The 22,407-nt window shown below is 43.3% G+C and overlaps 1 long non-coding RNA gene across 1 annotated transcript; it reads left to right on the forward strand.

Moving 5' to 3' along the window:
• Positions 1 to 9,908: 9,908 nt before the first annotated feature.
• Positions 9,909 to 11,613, forward strand: LOC140708458 (uncharacterized). The gene is made up of 2 exons (XR_012088654.2): positions 9,909 to 9,976; positions 10,686 to 11,613. It is a non-coding gene; the product is annotated as an uncharacterized LOC140708458 (long non-coding RNA).
• The last annotated feature ends 10,794 nt before the right edge of the window (positions 11,614 to 22,407 follow it).

A 22,407-nucleotide genomic window follows, 5' to 3' on the forward strand; every position in this document is an offset into this window, starting at 1 on the left:
GAGGGCAACTTAAGGAGATGGATTCCATGCATTGTGACCTGCATCAAACAACACCAAAGGTGTCCACAAGGACCACTGCTCACAGTTCCTGCTCAGTCTTACTGGAGCAAGCAGAAAAATATGAGATTAGATCTCAGAGGGGGAGCCAGATCTAGTTTGTGGAGGTTCTCCATCGGATCTGAGAAAGGTTTTAGGAATGCCCTATACTTCCCCAAAGCCTTTCCTCTTTCCCTCAACCTCCCATCCCATGGGACAGGGATTTTGCTCCATGCACTACCCACCTTTCCAATAGGACAGCAGGTGGCACTTTGCAGTGCCCCACTGATATCCCTGATCAGCAGTTGAAGATGACAGAAGGATTCCTTTCACATGCTACTTTTTTTTCCATGTTCCCAACTGGCTGATCAACTGGCATGCCAAGAGAATTCTGTTGTTATCTCCAGTCACTAACAGTGTTCAGAGATTATAGAGGATGCCCTTCATGTGCTCCATCTTGTTGTGTGGTATACTACATGCCAAAGGAGTTGGACTATCCCTCTGAGTAATGGCTGAGTCTGTTTCTTTATGCAGGGAGATGGAACTAAGTGCTTCAACTAACTTGAAATTGCTGTGGCATTGAGGTCTACTGAGAACATGGGGGAAGGAGGACAGGTCTGAGGCTCAGGGGTCTCTCCTTCTGACATCATCTGGCTTATCAGCTTGCCACTGCACTCAAATCATGCCCATGCTGTCCAACAGCATGAGTGAAGAACCAGTGTGGGACAGTGGTTAGAAGTTGGACTAGAGCTGAGGAGGGTGGTTTACAAGCCCCCATATGGCCATAAATTTTACTGGGTGACCTTGGGCTCAGCCTACCTACTTCACAGGGTTACTGTAATAATAAACTGGGAAGAGGAGGCACTGTACTGTATATACTGCCTTAATCTCATTGGTTGAAAGGTGGAATAGAAATGTAGAAAGCAAATAAACAGATCGACAAATATATAGCTGAAGCTGAACAAACAACCTTGAGCTCCAGCTTAAGCCCCTTTCTTTTTCTATTCTCCTTTTGCAAAATTTGAAGCAAGGTTTACTTGAAACAGCCTGACATCATGTCCTAAAACAAATTCTGCAAGACAGCAAAAATTTGCCCCGGGACCTGAAATGTGAGATACCCCACATCCACTCTAATTTACAAGCAGCTCAGGTGATCCTAGACAAAACTGTGTAGCTGCTATCCGATACATGTAAAGCACGGCAGGCCAAAAACATACTTAAATATGAAACCTGGTTAAGTGTTGCAGGGGACTGCGTTTTCTGGAACATTTAGTGAGGTGGCAAAAAGCTGGTCTGGAATCCACTGGCTGTGGACGTCACAATAAGATATATGATTTTAGGGAATGGAAGGAGGGGAAGAGAGAGAGGAAGGAATGGAGAAAATTCTGTTTTCCCCTTCATTCTTTTTCAGACTATAATATGCTGTGCTGGCAGATCCAGAAATAGAAAGCAAATGTGAGGTTGGCGGGACAGCAGTAAATGAGGATCAAATTCAGTCATTCCAAAGTCCCTGAATCACATAATGGGAGAGGAATAAAGGCTCAGCTCAGAAAAGGCCTCCAAAATGTCCTCCAAAGAAAGAAAGAAAGAAAGAAAGAAAGAAAGAAAGAAAGAAAGAAAGAAAGAAAGAAAGAAAGAAAGAAAGAAAGAAAGAAAGAAAGAAAGAAAGAAAGAAAGAAAGAAAGAAAGAAAGAAAGAAAGAAAGAAAGAAAGAAAGAAAGAAAGATTGTTGTAGCAGGAAACAATGCAAAAAAGCAAGAGACCTTTATCAGGATGTTGGTGTCAAATTCACATTTACAGGTTTGCCCCCGCTCCAGTATTAGTACTGTAATATGAACACAATTAAATCCCTACTTTGTATTATTTCAGGATTAGAGATGGTCATGAACCGCCACTTTGGCAGTTCATCCGGGTTTGTTTACAATTGCAACATGTGTTTGGCGGTTCTGTGCCCTGTCCCCTCCATCAGGTACCCACTCAGAAGCTGCTCCTGGAGGAAGTGGGGCAGGGAAGCTACCTGAGGGGACCCACCTGAGGGGACAGGGCACCAAACTGCCAAACACCTGTTGCAGCAGTAAACAAATTGGGCCAATCCACTGAACCAGTGGTTTGGCCCAGTTATTGTTGTTGTCATTATATGCCACCAACTGAGAACTGACTTGCAAGACCTTAATAAGGTTTTCAAGGTAAGTTAGGTATTTAAGGTGATTTTCCCCCCAGTTTCCCTTCCAGTGAATTTCCATGGCAGAGCCAGGGAATCAAACTCAGATCTCCTGAGTCCTTGTACATTACACTATCCACTAAACCATAGTGTTGTTGTTTTTAGAAGTTTCCCCCCAAAGAATCAATTGGTAGAATTCTCTTGCGTTAAATTGTTAAACAAGCACACTTGGGTAATGTGAAGGACACTGAAGGCTTTCTTTAATGTACAGTTCAAAGCAAATTAATGAAATTCTGAGTTCTTGGGTTAATAATCAGAGTAGAACACAGTTTCCATTCACATTTTATACGTCTGTAAATGCTGCAATGAAAATCTCAACTAAAACAAACACAAAGTGGTGGTTTTAACCCATGAAACCTTAAATGGCTTGGGTCCAAACTATCTCAGAGATCACATCTCCCTTTATGAGCCTGTCCAGGTCTCAGGATTATCAGGAGAGGCCTTTCTTTCGGTCCCATCACCTACACAGGTGCGCTTGGTGGGAGCAAAGGAGAGGGCCTTTTCCGTCATTGCTCCCAGACTCTGGAACTCCCTCCCAAGGAGGCCATCTTTGCTGTCCTTCTTCAAATGGACAAAGACCTTTCTCTTCAGACAGGCTTTCCTTAGTGACTGACTTTCTGGGAGGGGGGGTTTAAATGGAGTATTGTGCCTTGTTACTTTGACTCTCTTTTGGGTGTTGATTTTGTTTACCATTTTTAGTGTAGTATTTGTTTGATTCTTTTAAATACTTCTATACTTACTGTTATTAGTCTCTAAGTATTGTCTTTTAATGATGTAAGCCACCTCGGGTCCTTTTTAAGGAGAAAGGCTGGGTGAAAATATTGTTGCACTGCAACTTCCATCATTCCTTGCCACTAGCTAGGTAAGGTTGATGGGCATTGCAGCCCAAGAACATCAGAATGGTCACACCTGGCCCACCCCTGGTATAGAAGACCATCTGGTCCTGGCAGGAGTGATGATCTCATCTTCAAACCAGAGTCTTGCACTTCACAAGTAACGGCCTCCTCTTCCAACGTTGTCATCATGCGAAGGAAGGGGTGGAGCGAGGAAGAGCAGAAATCACAGCTTTGCAGCTAATCGTTTTGGGATGTTGAGGCTCCTTGTTTTCTTTTGTTCCAACCCTCTTCTCCAACTTCCAGTTACAAGAGCCCAAACCCGTGGTTAGCGGAGTAGCTCTTCTCAGAGCTGTTTAGTCTTGTGGTGAGAAGGTAGATGGGCTAATTACAGAGAGCTGCCCGAGACCAGCATCTTCTTCAAAGGCCTCACTCAGGCTTGGGAACAACTTCATTTCCCTGCAGGCACTGTGCCAGGTAAACAGCCCTGCAAAGACTGCTTTGGCAGAAGCACCCACCTGCCTTGCCCTGCTATTTAAGCTTTGCCGAATGGAGTTTTAATTCTAGGATCCAGAAGGGTGGTATGTAATTAGGAGTCCCCAAAAAAAGGCTTTTCGGGCTAACGTGTAATCTCTGAGATGGCTGGCTGGCTCGTTGCACTGAAAAATGAAGAGGTGACAGCAAAAGGACGAAAAAAGGGAGAAAAAACGGAGGGACACACGACTGCCAATTTAAAGGCATCCACCTCATTTCTTGGTGGGGGGGGGGAAGCTGCAGGCACCAGAGGCAATAAAACAGCAGCCAAAAAGGGAAACTGAGATATAGGATTGCCAGATAGGCAGCACAATTAATCTTTTTTATCCTTCCAAGTCACCACTGCAGGCATGAAGCAGGAATGGAGCAATGTGGTCCAACAAAAGGTTACATTTCTGACCTCTAAATAGCAGGCAGATGGATTCAGCCACTATTGATTGTGGAAATGATCCACAGCAAGGATGGGCAACTCCTGGAAATCAGTGGCTGTGCTGACACCCCTAAACCTGCTATGGGTCACCCTCCCGCTATTGCTGTACATTGGTGAGGAAGCAATGACAAAAATCCTTTTGCTTTAAAAAAATGGTGCAGGGGGCATACTGTATGCCTTGTTTTGAAGCTGAATCAAGCTTCCAGCGGTCTCCTAGGAATGCAGGGTGGCTCTGAAACAAGGTACACACTCTCTGCATCCTTGCTTTCAAAACAAAAGGGTGGGTCTTCTGCCGCCATGTGGCTGAAATGCGGCAATACAGTGACAAATGTATCTGTGGGGAGCCACGAAAAGAGGGGGTGCATAAGAGACACGTGTCATCTACCCTGAACAAAAGGGGAAGGGAAGCCCAGCGATCTCACTGGACAACAGGATTGTAAAGGATAATTGCTAAATTATTTTGTTGTCGATTTCGGTGACTCTCATTCAGCAAGACACCTTGAGGAGGATGTTTTTATGCAAGGGTGAGAAAAACAAGGACATATGTCACTTTCAGACAGAAATACAAAGGAACAGTAAGGGTGGAGTCTGGGAGTGCAATCAGCACTACCCTGTCAGTTGAAATGATTTTTTTAAAAATAGAATTGTAAGAGTCCTGGAAGGTAATCCAACTTCATGGTCAATGCAGAATCTACAATGAAAGATGCACCCCAGACTGATGCCAGACCAAGATCAAAGAGTTCTGCCTGATAGTTGTTGTAGGTTTTTCAGGCTCGTTAGGAAGAACAACCTTCAGAACAGGGCCAAAGAGCCCGAAAAACCTACAACAACCATTGGATCCTGGCCGTGAAAGCCTTCGAGAATACAGTTGTGCCTGATCTTTCTCCCTGTCATTGTTGAGCTCCTATTTTCATGTGATGGATATTTTGTGTTAATTGCACGTGTGTGTGTATAGGTGTAGCCAAAAGGTGCCGTCTGTACCCCTGCTCCCGAGCTCCAACCTACCCCAATTTTATTTATTTATTTGCTCCCCAAAATGTTGCCTTAAAAGTCCCCTTTGGCCCTCTAGGGGGCATAGGAGTTAATTTTGCCATATTTGAAAGTCCCAGCCCCCCCCCCGGCCCCCTCAACACCCCTGCCCCTCCAACTTCCCAAGTTTTTTTTTACAAATTAAAAAAAAAAAGATTAACCACAAGAAGTTGAAATGGCATTTCTCCAGTTTTTAGAAGGAAAAAAAAAACACCTTTTCTTTTTAATTTTGAAGTGGGCTCCCAGGATAATTTTTTTGTTTGCTTGTTTGTTCCTTCTTTTATTTAAATCAGAAGAAAATAAAGTGGAGGGAAACAAGGGGCTGTGTTAAAAAAAACTGGGGGAAACCATCCTTTGCTGGCCCCTTCAATACAGAGAGAGGAATTTCTACATTAACCATGCTGTGCGTGGCCATAGCTCTCATGAACACTGGCTGGGAGATCTGGGAAGCCAGATCCAACAAAGTACCTTTTCCATGTTGTGTTTATAATGTCACTAGTAGGCATGACTTCATTCTCTCCCCAACTTAGCACAGAGAAAACTATCTTCATTTCTTCATGTATTTAATGGAAGTGGGGGATAGTGGGAGGAATGAGGGAGGGACAACTGAATCACGTAGAAAAGCCTTCAGCAGAGCTTCTGGCTTCTTTGAGCAAGCAGAAAATATTATTGGATGCACAATGGATGGCCAATAACAAAATAAACCTGGAAAAGAAAAATTGATTAATTTTAGCACTGATTTCCTGGTACCGTAATCCAGTTTCCCCTGGTATATTAATGAATCTTTAATTTTTTTTCTCTCTCTCTCTCTCTTTCCCTCTCTTTCTGTGAATTTCCAGTCGTCATTAATCCAGATCTGTTTTCTAGCACTGATGTAATGCTTCAAGATACAGCACTAACATCATTGAGGATGCCATGTTGCAAAGGGTTATGAAAATATACACCCACCTCATACGGACAGTGGGGCAGGGCGGGGCAGGAGGGTTTTTTGTGGGGGGGGGAGAGGGTTGTAAGTTTTAAAAACTCCGGGTCTGTCAAAGGAGCAAACAGCCCTCATTCTTTTGAAAACACATAGTAAATTGTACCCTGGTGCAATTCCAGCTCCACACATCCTCAGTCTTTCTTTTTGAAATTTAGCTACTTTTCTCTGCCTCCCCTTTTCAAAGAAATCAGAACAAATGTTTATATTTGTCTGCGCACACACAATATTTGGCTTCTCTCTCTTTTTCATTCTCCCCAAACTTTTGCTGGCTTTCTCGGTTGCTTTATTTGGCACCTCACCAATCACAGCAAATAGCATGTGGGCTGACAGTTTAAAAAAGAGTTCTGCTTTGCTATGAGGAACCACAGCAAAGGAGCGAAAAGGGGTTTTTACATGGCCAGGGTGTGTCTGTGGTTTCTAGAAACTCAAGAGCAGCCAGTTCCGATTTCAGCCACCGTTCCTGGTCAGGAAGGAACTTTTCATAAGCTCACACTTGAATTTGAGCTTCTATAATAGGCATTTTGTTCACACACAGTACAAGTGTGGGCATGTATGTCCCTGCATGGGTGCATTCCATTTTTAAAATCAAAACACTTATCATCCCCCATACTGGGGGATTCTGGGAGTTGTAGGCCAGAAAAAAAAAATGTTTCCATACTTTTTCCATGACCCTCCCTCCACTTTGAAGGAACACATAAAAGAGCTTCAGGAATATGGCTGAAGGAAGAGGGCAAAGAAATTGGTTTTTGAGAGCAAGATGCTGTTGCATAAATCCAGGTGCACAAGGGGTACCATGCAGTAGTTTTCCTCATGCCTCTGGTGGACTGCTCTTCGTGGCCACACGCCCAACTTCACAACCAGCATACAACCACTCATGTGAAGGATAGTCTGTCCGTCTGCTCTGCCTTTCCCCAAAAGGATTTCTGCAGCTCTTGGAATACAACTCCCCAAACCCAAATCTACAATTCTCAGAATCCCTCAGAGCTGGCCGGAGAATTCTGAGAGCTATAGTCTGAAAACCCTAAGATTTCTGACCTTGGTCATGACCACGTTCAAAATAACTAATAATTATCATCTGCCATCAAATCAATTTAGACTTACGGCAGCCCATTACAGAGTTTTGCAGGTAGAGAATAATCAAACGTACAGTAGCAGTTTACCATTCTCTCCTTCTCGGGCATCCTTGGACTGTGCAGCTTGCCCAAAGCCACGTCTGCTGGGTTGCTTCACTCTGGCCAAGGGTAGGGCCAGCTCTACCTTTTAGTTCAACCTAATTCAATGCTGCTTCCCACTAATTCCCCCCTCCCATGGCAGTTCAATGTTTACCGCCCACCCACCCTTAATCCGTAATGCTGCTGATTTGGTTACAACAAGGATGAAACAGACTGGCAGGATTATTCTGATTAGCTTCCACTGCTGCTTTGAGAAAAGTTATATTTTTGGATTACAATTACTGTACAATTCTCCTGGCAGATTCTCCAGAACCCCAGAATTCTGGGAGAAATGGTCCAAAGAGAGTTCCTCTGAGCCCTCACTTTATAAAATCTATCTCTCTTTCCATCTCTTTGCCGTTGTTTTGCACTTCCACTTTCTAACAAACATTTTGTTTTGTTTCCTTAGAGCCAGCTTGAGAGAGCACATAAAATGATTTTAAACCAACAAACCCCCAGCAATTCTACAGGTCGTGCCCCTCACTTCATGCAAACACTATCTAATAATTTTCCATAATATTGAGGTTTGTTTGTTTTTAATGGAAAACAAACAAAACCAAAACCAAACACACTCACACCCTTTTCTCTCAGCACAAAGAAATCTCATCAGTGATTTCAGAGAAATACGCTGAATCCCAGCCCCCCCCCATCAGACATGCCTGATGTCATTCCCCCTCCTGCTGTATCTGCTCTCTGGTGCTCCCCTCTGTTACTCTAAGATGGTTTAGCCCATGGAGCTGTGTTTGGAGTCCAGCCTTATAAAGGCTCCAGCACAGGAAGAAGCAGGAACCACAAGGGGCGAAGTGGAGGCACTTTAGGGGGTGTTTACTCTGGCTAACAAGAGGCCTGGCATCCTCTTCACATCTGGAGCAGCCAAATGCGTCAGCGAGCTCATTGGGAAAAGAGAGACACAGCTACTAAGTGGATATGGGATACCTCCCTGGCATTGCAGGAAAAGGGTGGGACACTCAGCCACGAAACGAGGAATTTTAAAAAGAAGCTGCTATTATTAAAACACCCTCCAAGATTTCCCAGGCTTGCAGTATTTTACCTCAGGAAGATTGCATCTCGTTCTCTCTTTTAAATGCCAGGTTTTCTTTGTGCAAGATGTGTGATAAGGAAGAGTGTTTCTGGACATGTGCAAAGTGCCTAACGGTAACTCAGGGCAGAGTCAGCACATGCATTTTCTAAGATGGTGGGAAAGGGCTCCTGACACACAAGGGATGGGTTCCACCTGGATGTAAATTCCGGCACTTCTTATTCCCTGCCCACACCCCATGGATTTAAACGAGCAGCTTGAAACTTACAGATGTACGAGAGTGGCTGCAAGACTGTAGGCATAGCTCAGAGACTATGCTGAGATTCTTAATCAAAGCTTGGGAAGGTTTCCTAGCTCTGGGAAAAAGAAGCCGATTTCGGCCAGCCTTGCAATGCAACCTGGAGCCCATTCACAATGAATGTTCAATTTTCCCTGCACCTGCGCTACTGGTAATACACCCCAGTGACCACATGACACAAGGCTGAAAATAGTGTCAACAGGGGACCAAAATAAAAACACCCCTTGTTTTTCTTTTTATACCACCCCTAATATAATTTTGTTCTGCTTAGCGCCGATTTGCCCCACCAAAGATTTGTGGTCTGCTTATGGAGACCCCAGTACCATGTTGATGATGTGTGCTGATCCATGCACTTGATGCTGTTTCCTTATGGGCATTTTTCTGCTGGTCAGCTGTCATTGCTCCTTTTTTAATTTTTAATTTTTTTAACCATGATCACTTTTGTGCCATAATGCAAATGTGGAAATTAAAGTGGAACCTTTTCTTTTCTTTTTTTTAATGAAGCAGCAGAAGTGAAAGCTAGAGAATGGTAGGCAAGCAAAACGAGGAAGGAAGGGAGTCCAACTCCAAACTCAATGGAAAGGAGAGCAAGCTGGGAGGCCGTCATGGTGTCCCTCCAGAATTAGCACCCAGGGAGCAGTCCATGAAGTCAGGAACTCACATCACATGTTGTTGTAGTCATTGTTCCCTCCACTGATTTAGTTACAGTTACTCAGAGCCTGGAAAAGTTAGTTTTTTAGGCAGCTCCCCAAATGCCCCAGTGAGCATGACCACTGGCTGGGGTATTCCAAAACACAAAATCTAATGAATAAATATTTTCCATGATTTGGATGATGCCTGATTTGCATATGTGCAAAGTGACGTGGTGGCACTGCGGGCTAAACCGCAGAAGCCTGTGCGGCAGGGTCAGAAGACCAAGCAGTTGAAAGATCGAATCCACACGACAGAGGGAGCGCCCATCGCTTGTCCCAGCTCCCGCCAACCTAGCGGTTCGAAAGCATGCAAATGCGAGTAGATTAATAGAGACCACCTCGGTGGGAAGTTAACAGCGTTCCGTGTCTAAGTCGCACTGGCCATGTGACCACGGAAGATTGTCTTCGGACTAAAACGCTGGTTTATGGCTTGGAAACGGGGATGAGCACTGCCCCCTAGAGTCAAACATAACTGGACAAAAATTGTCAAGGGGAACCTTTACCTTTACCTACAAATAAATGCATTCAGATATGCAAATCTGTTCGTCCTCCATCTCCCTTAGGTGATACATATTCTTTTGTGTTTCCTTCTTTGTTTTGTAGGTGAGACCTAAGTGTGAACCCTACCCTGGAGGAGCATTTCCTTGTTGGGCATGAGGCTGATGGCACATGTAAGCTCCAAAAAAATTACTCTACACCCGTAGGCTACCTATCTATTGTAGGGTGAGTTCCTGTGTTGTCCTTCTTCCATTCCCCTCCATGCCAGCACAAGCAGCTTTTTTTTTTACCGCACATACTCAGCAGAGCCTTCTCCAGAAACTTGGGTTATATGATCTGGGTTGGAGAAGCATTTCCCTTTTTCCAAGGCTGTTCCTTCCAGGCTCCATGTCACCCATCCAGACATTCCATTTTCTAGGCTTTGCTCCCTCGCTTCTTTCTTTTTCCACATTCCCATCTCTCTCTCTCTCTCTCTCTCTCTCTCTGAATTTCTTCTCATCTTAAGCTCCATCTTCTGGTCCCTTTGCAGCATAGGTCTGTGACTCAGCCAAGACAGGGGCTCCATTCCTGATTGATTGTTGAGCCACAGGCATACTTGTGACATCACTGCCATCAACCTTCCTTTCCCTTCCCCCTGCAACTCTGGTGCCAGAGCAAACACAGAGGAGAAGCGCTACACCATCTGGAAGTCCTGGGGGATCAGAGCAAAAAGGATCAACCCCCCCAACTCTGCCTCCTTGCCAACTCCAACTCCCAACAAAGCCCAGCCACCACACCAAGGGTTAAGCGCTACCCTGTCAACCTCAGCTTCTCCTCCCTCCCTTATTCTGCCTCCCCTCAACTTCAACATACCAAGCTTATTTTTTTTTCTCTTTTGCAAAGCCACAGAAATCCAGCCAGCTCAGAGAGCTGAGATGTGGCAGATTTCAGAGAAACCACAAAACTGCCTGATGATGATGATGGAAGCGGCATGATCGCAGCCAGATGAACCTTCCAAAGAGGCTGCCAGTGAGAGACCAGTTCATGAAAGAGCTGGGGCCTCTGGGTATTTGGTCACCGGGTGTCTGCATAAAAATGGCAGATGTTTGTAAAAAGCCAGATAAGGCAATATTTTCCAGCCATCGCTTATGTTTCCTAGCAGAATATAATAATCATCAACATATGCCATCAAGCCAGTTCTGACATGGCGACCCTCTTCAGAGTTTTCTAGGTAAAGAATACCCAGAAGTGCTTCACCATTCCCCTTTTTTCTGGAAATGCCCTGGGACTGCGCAGCTCGCCCATGGCTGCACAGGCTGGCTCCCCTCACAGGAGGCACAGTGGGAAATCAAATTCCCAATCTCTGTTTCCATGCACAGATATCTAAACCACTGAGCTATCAGCCAGCAGCAGAACATATATGGTGTATACGCTCAAGGACTCTAAACAATTATTATTATTTTTTTTTGGACTGAAAGTTCCCAGATACTGTACCTTCCGGTCAGCATTGGGCTTCTAGCCAACTGGTGTACATCTATGTGCACCATTTTATCTTCTCAGTTAGTAGAGATGTCATTGAAGCTTCCATTTTCCAGCTGAAAAATATGAACTTCAGAGGCTTGGAATGGTTTAAAAACATTCAAGGTGAACATTAAAATCCTATCACTTTTGTTTGTCACAATGCCACTGGCACAGAGGGATATTCTGTAGAGAACCATGTTGGCGCAATTTTTAAAAAAATAAACTGTTTTAAAAAGAAAGAAAAATTTAAAAAACCACTTATGGTAATAGATGAGGATGAATGCAACTAAAATCAAAATGTGAAGCACTGGATCAGTATTTCTCTGCTATGCGGGACAAATTCAGGTGATAACAGACAACATCCGATTAGCTAATATTGGCTGAAATCCTGTTGCTTAGTATTCTAAGTCATACTAGACTAGTTTCACAGTAGGCCCATGTAGTAAGTTATAGCTAGAGAAGACCCATTTGAATCAAGGGAGGTTAATGGGGAGTTGACTCACTAAATCCCCGCTGATTCAGTTAGCCTGTTCTTGTGTCTTACTATGCTAAGCAACAAGATTTCAACCAGTAAGTCTACAGAATTCATGCCTGACCAAGGAGGCTTGTGAATGGTACCCATGTTTACTTCCTATTGACCAATAACAAATTAGTTTGCAAGATACAGGAGGGGAAAAAGCCTGTGGTGATCAGACATCTTTCAGCACTTAAAAAGTTCCAACTAGAGATGGGACAAACCACAGGTTTCTTGTTTTGTGCCAGTTTGTTTAGCAGCCTAACAAATGTTTGGTGCGTTCAAAGCCCCAATTTCCTCTAGTGGGCGCCCACTTGGGGGCAGCAGCCCGGCTTTTCTGCCTTGCCTCCTCCAGGCACTGCCCCTGAGTGGGCGCCTGCCAGAGGCGGCGAGGCTTTGAAGCACTGAACACCAGTTTGGCCAACAAATGACCCTGCGGTTTGTGGCCATCTCTAGTTGTGACTTCTAACAACATGCTATCTATATCATATTCTTTTCAAAACATTCAGCGAAAAAAATTCAGTTTGTTATGTAATGAAACAGAACATCTAATTAATTCATTCAGTAACCCCATTCACTTATTGCCTAAACACATTCATTTCATCATGTGAATGCAACTGGGAATGTATTCTGTAACCCCACCACATGTTGTGTCTATCATGTAGCTCTGGCCCAAATTCTCACATTTAAAGTGCTAATGTTGGTTGTGGGGGGCAGCCTCTCCATGTTCAGTTACACAGTTTGGAACCCCAGTATTGTACTAGGGTTGTCAGGCCAGCAGTATATCAATCCCTGACACAATTTCAAACTTGAGGTCAAAGGGTGGGTCTTTGTGATGTCACAGAGGCAAGGCAGGTACAGATTGGAAGTACACATGAAGTTAGCTTTAGGCCAGATGGTTGTAAAACTGGGCATGACAAGACTCTGGCTAAATGGGCCCAAGATCTATTACCTGATGAGGTAATATGTCAGCTCAAAGATGGGGGTGTGTGTGAAATGAAAACATTTCCGGTGACCAGGCAGGCCCAGTGTTTGCTGCCTTTCATGATACAGCTCATAGACCACACAAAACTGTTTCTTCCTGCAGTTTGAGTTGCCCTGAGATTCGTTTCTGCAGTTGGAGACCCAGAGAAGCATAGCGCTTCAAGAGGTGCCTCAGGTCTGGCAACCTGAAAAATAGGTCAGGTTCCAAATTGTATGGAGGCCAATGCATGTAGGGTCCCCTCCTGGCACTCATCCCTAGTCACATGTTCAACTACGGGGCACAGCTAATGGTGAGGATTTCCTGAGAACTGCAGTCCAACAACACCTGGAGATTCCAATCTTTGCCCATCACCATATAAGTATCTTTGGATATCACTAGGAATTTCTCTAATGTCTAAGATTTTCAACGTGACCTCTATCTAAGCAGTCAATAGAACAACTTTTCCCAGTGACTCTGCTCTCGGGAGATAATGGGTACTGTAGCTCAACATATCTAGGAGGTGGAAGGTTGAGGGATGCAGGTAAAAGGCCAGTGCAACAGATTCCTCTGCAGTCCCACAAGGACATAAACAGTGCCAGCAAAAATAGCATCCTGAGGATGACAGAGGGTTAATCATTGGGTCTAGACAATGTTGGAGCATGCCCATTCATTTAGACGGATTTAACACTTCCATGAATGCTGCCGTTCTAATCTCGTAAGTGGGATTCCTACCCACAAATCATGGGGAACAGGTTTCATTTGGCAGGTATCACATATTTTGTGGAGGCCTAACTGTCTCTCTCTCTCTCAGCAAAAGGATTTTTTTTTAAAACAAAAACTGAATTAGGGCCTCCCCCACCAGAGCGATAGCATTACCATTGTCACTGCAACAGCAACAGAAGAAACAACAAGATTTTTAAAGAGTAAAAATGTTTCTTTGCCCCCCCCCACCTTTGTAGTAAAGCAACCTATGCCTTACCCTTTCACATACAATCCAACACAGTCCCCGCTGTGCCTACAACTCCACACACACACCCCGGCTGATATTCACCCTTACGGATTGAGATGGCGAATTGGAGAAGGTTATTTTGAAACCTAGATGTAGAGTATCTTTGAAAAGAGAGAATCTACTCTGTTGTCATTAGTAGAGACAGGGACACACACACCCTCCACTAGGTAAAGACAGACATTATAGTGAGCTCACCATCACCATCGCCTTCCGAGGGGTGGTTAAATTCATTTGTTCCTCCAATTCCAATGGTTCCCTACCTTGGTTCCTCAGAGTCTCAGACAAAATCTCCCAGAAGCCTTCACCACTAGCTGTGTGGGAGTTGTCGTTCAAGAACGTCTGGGGACTCCCAAGGTTGGGAACCACTCAGAGTAGAACCTAGTCAGACCCTGGATAATAAGTCATTAATGTTAATATTAAAATTGCTACTTTTGTGTTAACTGAAGGACAAGCCAGGCTTTTTATCTAAGACTAATGTTCTCAATTACTGTTTTCAATGTTTTAGCAGTGACCCCAAAACATCACTTTTAACACATTCTTCCTGTTTGACAGGAAAAAAAAACATATTAGCATGTTAAACATTAAAGTAAAATGCTAAATCTAACAGGTCATCCATCACCCGTTCCCCCCCCTCCAAGTATCTGATCATAGTGCAAGATTTATCAGCTTTGCAGGATACATCTTCGCTGGATTGGACGTTAAGAAATAAGCAGGGGAATAATTGGCTGTGCAAACACAGCAGCTTTCAAGAATTGGAAAACGTTTCATCACCTTCAAATTGCAAAGCTCAGCCCTTGTCTGGCTCAGCCTCCAGTTTCACATTCCTCAACATTCACCCAGACCATTCCCTCTTTCAATTGTTACCATCCGGTAGGCAGTATAGGATAATGAAAACAAAGACAAATAGGTTGAAAAACAGTTTCTATCCCAGAACAGCAGCTATATAGAACTCCACTGTATAGTGCAATATTAATGTGTAGTGCGATGGGAAATTGAAACACATGGATGTGAATGAGAGGGATGTGTTTCATGTGTAATGTGCTATGTTTTTTTTGTTTGTTTCTTTATGTTATGGATGATATGTGCCTCTGTGTTTTATCATTAGGTGTACTGGAGATGGCATTAATTTCGTTGTAAGGAAGTACAATGACAATAAATTCAATTTCATTCAAATTTGAGAAAACCTATGTTCTTTCCAACCAAAATATGTAACCTGAGAATTTTTATAAAATATTCAGTGAAACTGAATGATTATACTCTTCCAGTGGCCATGCTGGCTGGAAGATTTAAGTATTGTGTTTTTGAACTATGGCTTGTGCCTTTTCATACACAGAGACATACACAGATATACAGACAAAAAGTCCAGCCATTTGAGCAGGATTTTTTTTTCAATTTAAATGTTAGTCACACATGGTAACAGTGAATTCTTAAGGCCTTTGCAATGGAAGACCAAGCCAGCAAAACCCAAAGAGGGTGCTGAAAGTAATTAGTACATAAACCACAAAGACGATCTCACAAATGAGAAACACATCAGACAGAAGAATCAGTCTAGCTTGTGTTTTTCTCATTGAAAAAAAAATCTTACTTTTTCCTATACCAAACTGCTGTTAAAACTGTAATTGAGAATAGACATGTATGTGTATGCAAGTATGGGTGTGTGTTCAGTAATATATACAGTATCTATATATCAATAGATATATATTCAATAATCTTTTTTAAAAATCCACATAGAAAATCACAAAAAAACTAAGAAAACCCTTACACAGTTTCATTGGTAGGGGAAATGCTCCATATTACAGACAAGCATGACATAGTCTAGGGCAGAGTTTCTCAACCTGGGGGTCATGACCCCAAGGGGGTTGCAACTTGTTTTCTGAGGGGGTCATGGACTGCCTAATATAAGTTGTAGTCCTTGTTAAATAATTTATTCCTTGACCTTTTAGAGTGGGATATTAAAGTTAGTATATATGCATGTGTATAAGAAACAGGTCTTCATGGAAAGAAAGAAGCTTCTACTTTCTGAGAAGGGATGACTTTACCCTATTAAAAATGCCTTTTTATGTAAACATGGCAGGGTGGTGGCATCCCAGGTTACTTGAGTATAATAAAAGGGGCTCATGACTTAGAAAAAGTTGGGAACCCCTCGCCTAGGGCACGGCTGTGTATACCTTCCTATCTCTAGCTTAGTTTTAGAGGTGTGCTGATTTTATGTTTCTGTTGTCCAAAAAGAGATTATGGCTCAATAAGAAGCTGACGGCATATACCAAGATCCAGGACTATAAAGTCTGTGTCCTGAGCACACTCCTGTACTGCAGTGAGTCCTGGACCCTTTGTGCACAGCAGGAGAGGAAGCTGAACACATTCCATATGCATTGCCTCCGGCGCATTTTTCGTATCACCTAGCAGGACAAAGTTCCAAATAAAGGAGTCCTAGAACGAGCTGGAACTTTTAGCATCAATACATTACTGAAACAGTGACATCTACGTTGGCTTGGGCATGTCGTGAGAATGGCTGATCGTCGGATTCCAAAAGATCTCCTGTATGGAGAATTAGTGCAGGGAAATCGTCCCAGAGGGAGACCACAGCTATGATACAAGGATATCTGCAAATGGGATCTGAAGGCCTTAGGAATGGACCTCAACAGATGGGAAACCTTGACATCTGAGCATTCTGCCTGGAGGCAGGCGTTGTGTCATGGCCTCTCCCAATTTGAAGAGACACTCGTCCAGCAGGCCAAGGCAAAGAGGCAGTCATAAAACAGCAAAATCATGGAGCTGGACAGGGGACAGATTGTATTTGTCTTCAGTGTGGAAGGAATTGTTACTCTCAAATTGGCCTTCTCAGCCACACTAGACGCTGTTCCAAGTCTCTGTATGGAGATACAGAGCACGTTACCATAATCTTTCAAGAATGAAGGATGCATAATCGGTGTCCAAAAAGCAGAAATATGCACACCTCCAGTTCTCTTACCTCTAATCATAAATATTCTGAGCTAGGTCTCTCCAGTTGATCTCAGCAGAGACAGGGCAGGGAAGACAGCAAACATGTCATTAATATTCTATTTAGATGATATCTGAGGATTGAGAGAGAGCCATGGTGTAGAGGATAAAGCAATGGAATGGAACTCTGGAGACCTGGGTTCAAATCCCTGATTTGCTCTGGAAACTCATTGGGTGATGGCACTAGTCAAACTACTTCTTAAACATCTCACATATTTGGAAAGCCCTGTTAGAGTTGCCATATGTCAGATGCAACTTGATGGCACATAACATGCAAGAGATTGAGAGGCAAATTCAATTTATGCAGCTGTCCCCATCACAGAGAGGATGAGTTTGTACCCACATAGTTGCCAAGGAGGTATAAAAAATGAGAAGCTCTGCAGACTGAAGTGATGACAGCCTTCCTTCAGCACTGAGGTGATGGAACATGCAGGGTTTCAAAGCGTAACCTCCTCTGCCTCAAGGAGCAAATCTGTCAATTTTACTTTCTTAGGAATACATGTGCAGATTTGGTTGTCCCAGCTCAGCAAACAAGATAACATTTTTGAAAAAAAATTTCTTGGTGCAGAGTAGAGAGGAGGGCTTGAGATAAGTCTATAGAAGCTGAAATCCTGTTGAGGGAATGCAGAGATAACGGAAATCAAGAAAGCATTCCCTTATCAAGGTGACCCCCTGAACTTGTTGTGAGATTCGTTGCACAGCAAAGGGCCTGCCAACATGGAAAACCTGTTGTATGATGGCCCTTGTATGTATTTGAAGAAGAAAAAAGCACACACACATACACACACAATTCTAGAAAGGGAGAGTTTGCTGATCGTTGAGGTGAGTTGTACCACATTTCTGTATAAAATTGTGATCCTCAGTTGACTCTTTTGTGCTTGACCTGCTTACCATTGAAAAGGGGGAAATTACACTGGCATTGTGTTGAGACTGAGATTTTGTCCAATTTTACAAAAACTGCACAACAAAGAAGAAAAAAATTGAGATCTCTTGAGAAGTATTTGCGAAGGCTTTCATGGCTGGGATCTATTGGTTGTTGTGGTTTTTTTGGGCTCTTTGGCTGTGTTCTGAAGGTTGTTCTTCCTAATGTTTCACCAGTCTGTAGACAGCATCTTCAGAGGACAGGAGTAGCACTCTGTGCTCTGGTGCAGTTTGTTTGGGAGTTGAGTATTGGGATCTCTTGAGAAGGTTGGAGAGTCTCATGTAGAAGCTTGCAAGTGATAAGATGATTTCCTTAATGCCCTTTCTCCCCGCTTTGAATCTTTAAAACTTCAAGTACTAGCCACTGCATTTATGAAGAAATTTAGGCCAAAAATGAAAGAAAAACAAAAAAATAAAGAAGATAAAAACATTGTGGTCTCTTAAAAGCTATATTTTAATGTGAGCTTTTGTGGACAAGTCCACTTCCTCAGACAACTTCCTCTTCCCAGCAGCAGTCTCATGTTGTCTGAGGAAGTAGACTTCTCCACGAAAGCTCACATTAAAATATAGTAGTTAGTCTTTAATGTGCCACACCATTGATGTCTTTTTTGTGTTTTTTTTACCTGATATGCTAACACAGACTAACATAGCTACCTTTTCTAAAAGTAAAAGGTAAAGGTTCCCCTTGACAATTTTTGTCCAGTCATGTTTGACTCTAGGGGGCGGTGCTCATCCCTGTTTCCAAGCCATAGAGCCAGCGTTTGTCCAAAGACAATCTTCCGTGGTCACATGGCCAGTGCGACTTAGACATGGAACGCCGTTACCTTCCCACCGAAGTGGTCCCTATTTATCTACTTGCATTTGCATGCTTTCGAACCGCTAGGTTGGCGGAAGCTGGGACAAGCGACGGGAGCTCACTCCATCGCATGGATTCTAAAAGTAGAACAATGAAAAAAATTGTGACTGTTTGGAAAGCCCTCATTAAATTATGGAAATCAAAATCTCCTCCACCCCTGCCACCTCCCTTCAGTTATCACTGTAAAGTCCCTAAGTAATCATGATACTCTGAAAGAAGAAGAGAAAAAAAACCCCAGAAGGATTATGAAGGATGGACAGATCACTCTAAATTACAGTTCATGCAAGTTTTGCATAAATCCATTTTGTCTTGTTTCCGTGTTAATCTGGAATGTTTAGAGTTTTTAAAAAGGCACTAAAATCATATTTAAATATTTAAGTGCTCATTCTTGGACACATATGATTGCAATAGACATTTGCACATATTTTATCCTAAAATAAAATATTTTGTACATTTTGAAAAGGGGTTTGAACCAGCTACTGTACTGTGAAATCGACTCCTAAATTCTCCTCTGTGGGACAGGCATTTAAACTGGCTTTGAACACATATCTCTTCCCAGCTACCTGTAACTGAATCTACAAACTGACTTTTTGTGATTCAGAATTGCTTTCTTATATTGTGGTAATACCTTTATCAGGCCAACTGAAATGGCACCACGTTTCCTGTAGTCTAATAAAGCAACTACCACAACAAAGAATTGCTAGATAGCTCAGTAGTTTAGGTCTCTAGGGGTTGGGAGTTCAATTCCCCACTGTGCCTGCTTGACAGGACCTGGACTTGATGATCAATAGGGTCCCTTCCAGCTTTGCAGTTCTAAGGTTATTGTTATAAAGATTTTGGAATTAGCCTTGTGACCAGCATGTGTATTTCTCCTAGAAATTACATGTTATATAACCAGTATATTGTTCCTTGTACATTTGCTTCTTGAGGCAATGGGCCCAAAAGTAATAAATGTGTTGAATAAGTAAACAAATACATTTTGAATAGTGGTTTGTGAGAGAAGTAATCCATTTAAAACAAAAGTGAACTTAACTGGTATTCTGCTTAAACAGAAAATTAAGTGTCCGGGGCCTCAATTCGATGTATTCCCTAGAACAGGAGTAGAGAAGCTGCAAATCCTGCAATTATTGTTGGCCTACAGCTCCCAACACTTCTTGTCATTCTGGTTGTGGCTGATAGGTGTTGGAGATCAGCAAATTCTGGAGGGCCACCACATGTTCTTCCTTCCTGCCTAAAATGTCTGGAAAAGCAACGAAGAGGGGCAGCCTTTTTGCCTGCCTCTCACAACCATCCTCCTAGATTCACGCTTAACATTTCAAGAGAGGAACAACAAAGACTTGCATAATGAGTCACAAAAACATCTGGAAAAGCTGCAACACAGAGTCCAGCCAACTACTCCCCAAAAAGTGCCTCTTGCTTTGCAGTCAGACCAAACCCTGTAGTCCAGGACCTGGTGCTCTTCCCTGCATCTTTCCAGACACACCCAGAGTGCTCCTGATTGGTCATGATTCTTCCTGTGCCCAATCACTCTCCACCAGTTGTTAATTGTTGCTTCCTTCCCCCCCCCCCCGCTATTGGACAAAAAGTTCAACCCACTCCAAAGTTTGTTACCTCCCCACCAAGAGCAAAAGGGTAGCCAATCAGAAAGGCTGAGACCCATATAAGGGAAAAACAAAAGAAATTTAAAAGAAAATTTGCTGGCAAAGGATGTGATGGAATCAAGCTTAAAGCTGTTCCAAGGCAGACCAAGATCAGCCTGGATTTTGAGGCATTTTCTACGCTGGAGATGAGAAACTGTGGGACTGAGCTGTTGCAATTTGTATGCAAAGCATTTCCCCAAAATGAGGGAAGGGAAATGCTTGGTCCTTCAGGCTTCATTGAGCTGCAACTCCCATGAGCCCTAGCTAGCATAGACAGTAGTTGGGGATGATGGGAACTGTAGTCCACTGATATCTGACAGTGGTTCCTCTAGTTCCTCACCTCTAAATTAAACTAAGGCTTACTCTCAGCTAGGACTGCAATGTCCTAGCTGAGAGTAAAATAGGTCCTCAGGGGTGAACATTCATAAAGTGCCTTGACCACATCTCTGAAAAGATCCATAACAGCTTGTACCTCTTGGATTTTCCATAAGAGCAAATACTTTCTGGCAGATGTGAGCTTTGTGTTGTACTGGACACAATCTTTGCCAGCACATCTCATGAAGTGGCCTTGTCTTCACAAATCCTTATGCCACTGAATACCTGCTAGGTCTTAAACCTTAAGGTAGAAAGTTAGGAAAGTGAACTTGTGGGCATCCTTCTGACATTATTGAGTTTGGATTTCTATCAGTTCCTGCCAGTGTAACCAATGGTGAGGAATGACAGGGGGTAATTGTTCATCAACATCTAGTGGACCATAACCTTCATGTCCTTATTTCGATATGCAGAACAGCTCCTCTGATTCAATGGTGCATTGGTAAATCTTCAAGTAGAGGTGTTCACCATGACAATCCTCCTCAGAGATAGATTAAAAATGTAAGCATCTGCATTGATCCATGTCAAAACCCAATTCTGGCTCTTTTCATCTGCAACTGGGGCAGATATTTTCCAACATTAATGGCTCTTAATGTCAAGGTATCACATAGCATTTATAAGCCTTACTACGGGGTTGCTAAAAGCAGGGGTGCCATAGATAGGTGTTGACAGAGAACAAATGAAGGTGGGAGCCCCCAGAAGAAAACAACACTAAACATGCCCCCTCAGCGGCACTTCTCATTCCTAAATAAGAAGAGGATGATGATGGCGGGACACCTTCCTCTAGCAGAACAAGGAGGAAGTAATGGCAACCCCTTCAAAGCCAAGTGTGTGGGAAGATTAACTAGAAAAACTGCTGGTAGCACAGCAGAGACAGCTTTCCTAGTTACTCCTTCCATAAGGCTTGACTCTGAGGTCCCTCAAAACTAAGGACTAAAGAAGTAGCTGCTGAGAAGAGTTGTACCAAGCAATGCCAGCTTTTCTGTGACAAAGGCCCTGCCAGGATAGGAGGGAGAGGGGAAAATTTTGCCATTTTTGTACATCAACACTTGAGATAACCACTTCATTGAGGCTAATAGGTCCAGCTCAGGTTCACAACAATACACTGCTATTAACATGCTTCAAACACACCGAACTAGTGAGGATCACAGCTAAAGTCTGAGAAAATAGTGAGAATGGAAAGGGATGGCTAATGATCCCTTCAAGCCAGCTGATCAAAAAAATCCCAGCACTTTGACCTTGTGAATGTTGGCACCGTTACCCTACAGTTCCTGTTACCACAGGGGAGTTGTCTGTGTAAGCTAAATGGGGCAACAATTTGAGAAGCTTTTCAACCTTCATTGCTTTATCTACCAATAGGTCAGAATCAAAACAAAGCCTTTTTCTGAAGTCCTCTTTCTAGAAGCCTGAGGATCAGAGCTTGGAAAAGTAACTTCTTTTTCTGGATGACAACTCCGAGGTTCAACAGCCACCATGGCTAGTGGGAGTTGTGGTCTTCAAAAAGTAACTTTTCCAAACACTGAGCAGGACGCAGGAGTGCAAAACAACCTGCCTGGCCTTGTGAAAGCGACTAATCAAACCCACCACCCAACTCACCCCATCCGTAACACACATTTAAAGATCTTTATTAGTCTTTGTTGTTCTCTCATCTCTGTGTCCACCTCATCTGGTTCCCAGCTGCAGAGGCACTGCCTCCCATTCCTTTCTGGTGGTGGCCTGCCTTTAAATTGTGTGTGTGTGTGTGTGTTCATTCCTTCCCCCTGAAGTTTGATGCATGCTGAGCTGGGCTGGGTTCCTGCTGATGTGGCACTCAGACTAGATATTCGAG

This window comes from Pogona vitticeps, chromosome 6 (assembly GCF_051106095.1).
Source record: "Pogona vitticeps strain Pit_001003342236 chromosome 6, PviZW2.1, whole genome shotgun sequence".
Classification (NCBI taxonomy): domain Eukaryota; kingdom Metazoa; phylum Chordata; class Lepidosauria; order Squamata; family Agamidae; genus Pogona; species Pogona vitticeps.